This window comes from Camellia sinensis, chromosome 3, assembly GCF_055761805.1.
Source record: "Camellia sinensis isolate YWXY chromosome 3, ASM5576180v1, whole genome shotgun sequence".
NCBI lineage: Eukaryota > Viridiplantae > Streptophyta > Magnoliopsida > Ericales > Theaceae > Camellia > Camellia sinensis.
This window is the reverse complement of record NC_138963.1, coordinates 191,498,958-191,506,321: the sequence shown is the minus strand read 5'-3', so window position 1 is coordinate 191,506,321 and position 7,364 is coordinate 191,498,958. Positions and strand designations below refer to the sequence as shown.

Genomic DNA, 7,364 nt, shown 5'->3' with positions numbered 1-7,364 from the left:
GAAACGAGATGTAATTTTCAAAATTACAAAACAATTTATATTTTTAACAAATCTCAAAAAATATATTTATTATTTATCCTAAAAATCTCAACTTAACTTAAAACAAATTAAATCCTGTAATGGGATCCCACTCTGTCAATGTTTGTCATCTTACCTCGGTTAACATACGAATATGCATATTATTTTTCCTTCACATATGCACCTATACAAATGTAAAGGGGAAATTATTTTTAACAAAGAAAATCCTAAGGTTTGACGCTTATAATAAATTAAATTTTAATTTTTTAATTTTATCAAATTAAATTTTAAAGTTTTGATTTGTTTTCAATTTAAATTATTTGTCTATTTTCATTGAGTAAAATCGATGTAAAAAAATAATATTTTAATCATTAAATTCAACAAAAAAAAAAAGTATTTTAGACATTTTATATATTTACATTGAGTTTGATAATTAAAAAATTCTTTTTTTGTAGGTTTTACTTAACAAAAATAAGTGAATGGTTTAAATTAAAAACAAATCAAAAATTTAAGATTTAAATTGACAAAATTAAAAATTTATGAATTTTTTTTTTTACAAGACTCAAACTTTTGGGTGTTTTTTGTTTTTTTTTTTTTTGTCCCAAATATAAATGTATGAGTAATGTTATATGAAAATTATTTTTTATTAAATTTTTTTTTTTTTTTGAAATGACAGGTTAACACGTAATGAAAAAGATGGATAAACAATAATATGATATGATAACACGAAAAAATAAATAAGTTCAGTTAATATTTAGAGATGTGTTTGTAATTTATTTCAAAATTTGAAAAAATTGGTGATAATTTCATATTCCTACGCCTATAAGTCATCAAGGACAATGTTGGTTTTATTGAGTACATAACAACATTTGTTAGAAATTTGTTGGTCAAAAGAACATTAATACATGTGTTGAAATTTTTATTTTAACTTATTTGTTCAATTTTTGAAACTCATTTGTTCAAATTGTATTTATCTCACTGCTGGAAAAATAGCTTTTAGCGGCGTTTTTAAAACGCCGCTATATGTATGAAAAACGCCGCTAATTCCTTTAGTGACGCTTATCACCAAACGTCGAGGACGCGGCCGTCGCTATAAGTTTATGACGCTTTAAAAACGTCGTAAAATTAGTATAGGCGGCGTTTTGAAAAACGCCACTAAATGCGATAAATAATGATAAAATGACGTCATCCAATATTTAGCGACGTTTTTAAAACGCCGTGATAGATTTTTTTATTTTAAAAAAAATGTCCGTTGGCACTGTAGTGGCGTTTTTAAAAAACGCCGTTATAGCTCTTTTTTTAAAAAAAAAAATTGTTCTGAATCTGTTATATTTAACTAAAAAACATACCTGTAATAAAACTGAAAAATAACAATAATATGAATAAAATTTTACAACTACTTCAATATATTGACTAAATAAACATTACATGAATATAATCACTTTTACAATTACATGAATAAAATTATGATTCACTTTTATTTTTAGTTTTTGGGAAGAGCGATCATGAATATACACATCCCAAAACACGTGGTCAAAAACCAAATTGTAGAGACTTTCAAAGTTCTTCAACTGAGGCACAATCCTTCTGTATGGAATGATCGTGTTTGGATTAGAATCATGATGCATGGGGAAAAATTCTTATAATGTTAGATACTAAATATCAAACCGTTTCCAAATATAAGGGTGATAAAAGGTTACAAAATGTGAAGGCTTGTGTGAAATGAGACGAGTCGAAATGAGTAGTAGATATAGTTCAAAGTTTGCTTGAAAACTAAATAAGTTTCAAAATGTGTTGAGTCAAACTAAATAGTTCAAAGTTTGTGTTTTTGCTTGAAAACACAAAAAAAATTATATCAATTACCATAGATATTATTAAACTTGTCTTGGCAACACTTATTTCAAACCCCTCTATTTCAGCTCTCTCCCTCTCTTGAGGCTGCAAAATTTTAGATGTTAGTCAACTAGAGGTAAATTACAAGAATATGGTGGGTAACCTTTTTTATTTCACTACCCAATAAGAACAAAAGAGAGAATAAAAGTATTTACTATTTTTTGGGCATTTCAGTAGAGTCCTCTGATTTTGGTTATTTTTGGTCCCAACAAAAGTATGCCATTGGAATGATAGTCCCTAAGCATGAATTGTGATTTTATAACTGGCTATTGTTAATTATCCCAAGTGTCAAAGCCAATTGATTACTTGTTTGCATGAGCCCATCTATCTTGCTAGCATACATGTCATGTGTGTTAATGATATACAAAGTCGGACATTATAGAAAATTTTAAAATATATTCAACAGACAAGACTTCTTTTTCCTACTGTCAGTGTCTGTCTGTATGTTTAGCTCAGACGTACCCATTGTAGCACCTATGAACTGAAAAAGTGATCCAGCATGAAAATGGTGAGGGCGTTTTCCAAGAGAATAAACAAAAAAACATGCAAGTATTAGACCCATTTTGAAACATATATTACTGTGCCTGATGAACCTAGACACCCAAGTCAGTTTTCATAAATTTTCAATGTCCCCATGTCATTTACCTCGTGTCCTTTTAGGGATCACCTCCTTGTTGGTATTCTTGTTAGAAAGATTAAAACAAATAGATACGAGGGGATTAAGGTTTGACCTTGAGAACTAAATACCAATTGTTTATAGTCTAGGAAACACATGCTGCAGCTGTGACTTCCTACATCACTGCTCCCTCCGTCCCATTTTGTGTGCTACTTGACAATGCACAAAATCTTAAAGACAGAATCTTTGAACCATAAATTTACAAAAAAAAAAATATCCTTGCTCATTCGAATAAATCTTTTGGGATTGTGCATGTGTTTAAACATAAATGTAAAGAAGAGATAATATAAGAAGGTAATGTTAAAATCGTTTTTTTTCTTGCCAAACCAAGACACATAAACAACAAGACTTCCAAAAATCATTAAGACAGACACAAAGTGGGACAGTGGGAGTACCAAACAACTATTGTTTCAATTCTCAACATGAAGTAGAGATAAGTTCATGAATATAGATCTTTCATGAATATCCCACATGGAATAGCAGATAAGTTCCAATAACCCTCATGCATCACCTTCCTGTAGTTTCATTCATAGTTGGATGGTAAAATCCAAAACTATGATTCTACCTTAAATTACAACCTTCAAGAAAAATTATTAGACTATACCCGCTAAGTGATAAAACCTAGATCAATCAACACCAACATCACTAACCACGAACTTTATAAAAAATAAAAAATAAAACCCAAAAAAAATTCAACAGCCATTTTGTAGGAGAAAGATTAGAGTACAACTATTCAAATTTGTTTTTCATTATTTCTAATTCTACCAGGCCTTATTTATGACTGCTCGAGCAGGTGTTTTCCTAGTTGCTAATGGATGAGACAATACAAACTTCAGATATTTATATGAAGAAGGTACCCTGTTTTGTCTCTTCACCATATGCATCTGGTAACCCATCTCTTTGCGGCGTTTCCGCAGAGCTGCATTGTGGAAAAGCCTCCTGTCATCCTCATGCTTTACAGCTGCAGCCGCAGCTCTCAGAGCTGTGGACAAAAAATAAACAATGTGGGTTGGAACATGGAATGTAAAAGACAGATAAGAAGCTAGCCAAGAGAGAGAGAAAGAGAAAGAGATGATTAGGGAAAGCTAGAAATCAAAGAGGAAAAAAAATGGATTTAAAAAGAAAAACTGAAATGTACCATAGTTAGGGATCAAAGAACTGGTGTCAATTTCTGCACTGCAGAGGTTACACCTTGACTGTGAGAAGACAAATAATTAAGCTCCATTACATTGGATAACTGATCATTCTTCACGCAAGTATCAAAGAGACCTCTACTTGTGAACACAACATGAAGGGGATCTATTCAACAAATTTCTCAATAATTATAATAGATGTGACATAAGATAGATATTCATCTAACAATTAAGGAGCCAATTTCTTCCAACAATTGCCAAATACATCTCTTATTTGTCAACATAACACAAGCGCTCTATTTATCAAATTTCTCAAGAATTAAAACAGACAACACACAATATGCAGCTAATAGTTACAGAGCTAATTTCTTTCGAAGTTACTTTTTTTTTGTGGTGAAAGTACCTTTCACCTCCTCTGGTTTGGCCCAATTTTACATTTTCACCCTCGGATTTCAAAATGCAACATACCCATTGCTGTGAGGAGCAAAGTATCATTTTTAACATGGGTACAATGACCAAAATGTCGTCTTGTTCATTCCATTTTCTTTGCATTTCAATGCCTACTTTTTATCTTCATGGATGATTTCAGGAAACAGTTTAAGGAAACATATCTGAATATTAAATATTTTGCGGTTATTGGAAAGATGGGTGGAGATAAATGGAAACCTTTCGTGGAATTTGTAATTTTTCTATAGATCCTTGATACTTTGTAATTTTAAAAACATATGTATCTATTGCAATACAAATCATCAATATTCTATATATCAATGGATACATTGTGAGATTTTACAAATTGTGTTCACAATCCAAACTTGCATGATACATATATTGTAGCAAATATGACGAAATATACCAAAAGTAAAAATGGGGAAGCATTAATATAGCTTTGTAGGATCGCAATAGAGTTTGAGTAGATCTTTCTGTTAACTCTATGAAGGCCAATTTGTACATATTTTGAAGTCATTAAACCCTTAAAAATAAAACTACGACCATTAACAACAAATAACAACAAAAAACAACATTCAGAGCAAATAACATGTGCAATTATCAAAATAAATTGCTTAGAGACTGATACTTACGGTCTCTAAGACCTTCCTCAGCAGTTGACCACCAAATGAATGCCCACATGATACAACCGTAGCATCTTCAAGGAATGCACCACTGAGGAATGAAGAAAACAAATAAAAAAAGAGGAAAAATAATTAAGTTCATATTATCCTCTAAAGTGACACCAAATGAATTTGTTGTCATGCAGAGAAATAATTTAATAGATAATAATTGATTGGTAAATTTTTTAGAATTGCTTTGCAATCAATTCTCAAAATAGTATAAGAAACAATTTTCCTCAATCCAAAGATATATTCCTCTGGAAATGCAATTTTTCATAAACTAAGGCATGTGCAAATCCAATTCAAAAGCTGCTTCTCAGATAGATACCACAGAAGTTAGTATAGAAATATAAATTCTATTCTTCCTATCCTAATAGAACCAAAATTAGACACAATATGAGTAGTCATAAGTTAAGACAACTTCAGAAGACTAGGACTAGGGCTCTCTATAATTGGTTTCATGGGAGGCTAGGTTTGCAAAAGTCAGCAAGTCAGGGGTTTATACGGTAGAGGAAAGGTTTTAAGTTTTCTATCTCAAAAAGGAAATAATCAGCTCAATTTAGAAAGTGTATAGTGGCAGTATTGCTGGAAGATCCGAACAACAGCAATAACTACGGAGAGGGAAATAATCCATACTTCATAGAGAAAGAGCCAGACAACTTTTCCTCAACAAGATGAGCAGAATGAGTAGAACGTCCGCCATTGTGATCACCATCTGAGAAAACTAAATAATCAACTAAGTCCAAAAATGATCTCAAATCCAACAAATCCAACAAATGTCATAATCACAAGCACATTTGGCATTTTCTCAAAACAAAAACACAACATATTAAGGAAGAATGACAAAGCAAACAAAAGAAGAAATTGAATAGGTTTTCCAAGAAAATAAATACCAAATCGAGAGAGACGGGAAGGAAGAGCTTGAGAGAGAGAGAAATCGATACCTCGCTGGGGCTTCGAAATCAAGAGAGAGAACTTCAAAATCGAAATCGCTTTGAGATGAAATCACTGAGACTGATCTCTGAATCTTTGACTCTCAAAGACGAATCTCTGAGAGGGTTGACAGAGAGAGATCTAGAGAGAGAGACTGCTCTGGCGCTTCGAAATCGAAATCGCTCTGAGATGAAATCACTGAGACCGACTGAATCTCTGAATCTCAGAGATGAAACTCTGAGAGGGTTGATAGAGAGAGATCTAGGGAGAGAGAAAGAGAAACACCGCTCTGGAGCTTCGAAATTGAAATCACTGAGACCGATCTAAATCTCTGAATCTCAAAGATGAAGGATGAATCTCTTAGAGGGTTAACAGCGAGAGATCGATCTAAAGAGAGAGAGAGAGACACCACTCTGGAGCAACATCGGGAGATGAAGAAAGAGGGTTGTGAGAGAGGCGAGATTTCAAGCCGTGAGTATTCAAAATAAGGGTTTACATAGGCTTTAACAATTATTTGCAGATTCAAAAGAGGCGCGTGAGGTCTAACGCATTTGGAGGCGTGTCTCAACGCCTTCTATTACAAAACGGCACCGTTTTATTTACAGAAATATGCGACGTTTTTAAAACGTCGCTAAATATTACGAAAAGCGACGTTTTAAAAAGTGTCGTTAAAAAAACGTCGCCAAAACCTATATTTCTTGTAGTGTCTGTTGAAATTCATCAAGTTATTTTTTTTCTATTGGTTGAAATTCATTAAGCTTTATTTTCCTATCTGTTCAATTTTTATTCTATCTGATCAAAATCTGATACACACAGATATATAAAGAGAGAGGAGAGAGAGTCATCCTATCCTATTTGTCAAAATCTTTTTTGTTAAGTGTTCAAAACCCAACCCTCTCTCTCTCTCTCTCTCTCTCTTTCTCTCCCTCTCCCTCTTCCTCTCCCCACAAACCAACTTTCTGTCTCCATCTATTCAAATACTGGAGCTATTGGATGAAGTACTGCTTTTTGTGCATAGTAGAAAACTTCGGGAATTTGCAAGTACGGAGAGAATCACCGTTTCCATTAGAATAATACTATATGTACCAATTAGTGTGCTAACTAGTGTATCAACACTAGCTATAATATTATTATTGACTCCACTCATTAATTATATTTCAAATTTCAAAAACTTCTTAAATTATACCACATCATCAATTAGTATACTAATTGGTACATGTAATACCACCGTTTTCAATATTCTACATTATGACGAGCTATAAAGGACACCACACTAACAAGTTGCTTCGAAGATATTAATGAGAAAAAAGTCATTAAACAGACTAGTCGGGTTATTTACAATATTGGATTCTTTAACCTTATGGTCATGAGTATGACATTTGAATTTAAAATGCACAGATTCTCAAGATGCAAATCCTTAAGATTGAAAATATCTTAGAAGGACCCATATAAGCAGGTTACATTACATGTAATATATGGCACTGCTGTGAACGTGGACGACCCAAGCATCAATCAAAAAATGGAGAGAGAAAAAAAAAATGGGTTCCACAGGGAACCAGAAACCACCACCACCACCCAGGGCCGGCCCTGTCCTAAGGCAGG

The 7,364-nt window shown here is 32.7% G+C and overlaps 1 long non-coding RNA gene across 1 annotated transcript; it reads right to left on the bottom strand.

Annotated features, from left to right (window-relative positions):
• Positions 1-1,857: 1,857 nt before the first annotated feature.
• On the bottom strand, positions 1,858-6,462 carry LOC114301966 (uncharacterized). Its single transcript, XR_014363261.1, has 5 exons — positions 5,774-6,462; positions 4,800-4,881; positions 3,726-3,783; positions 3,445-3,569; positions 1,858-1,956 (listed from the first exon to the last, which is right to left on the bottom strand). It is a non-coding gene; the product is annotated as an uncharacterized LOC114301966 (long non-coding RNA).
• Between the last annotated feature and the right edge of the window lie 902 nt (positions 6,463-7,364).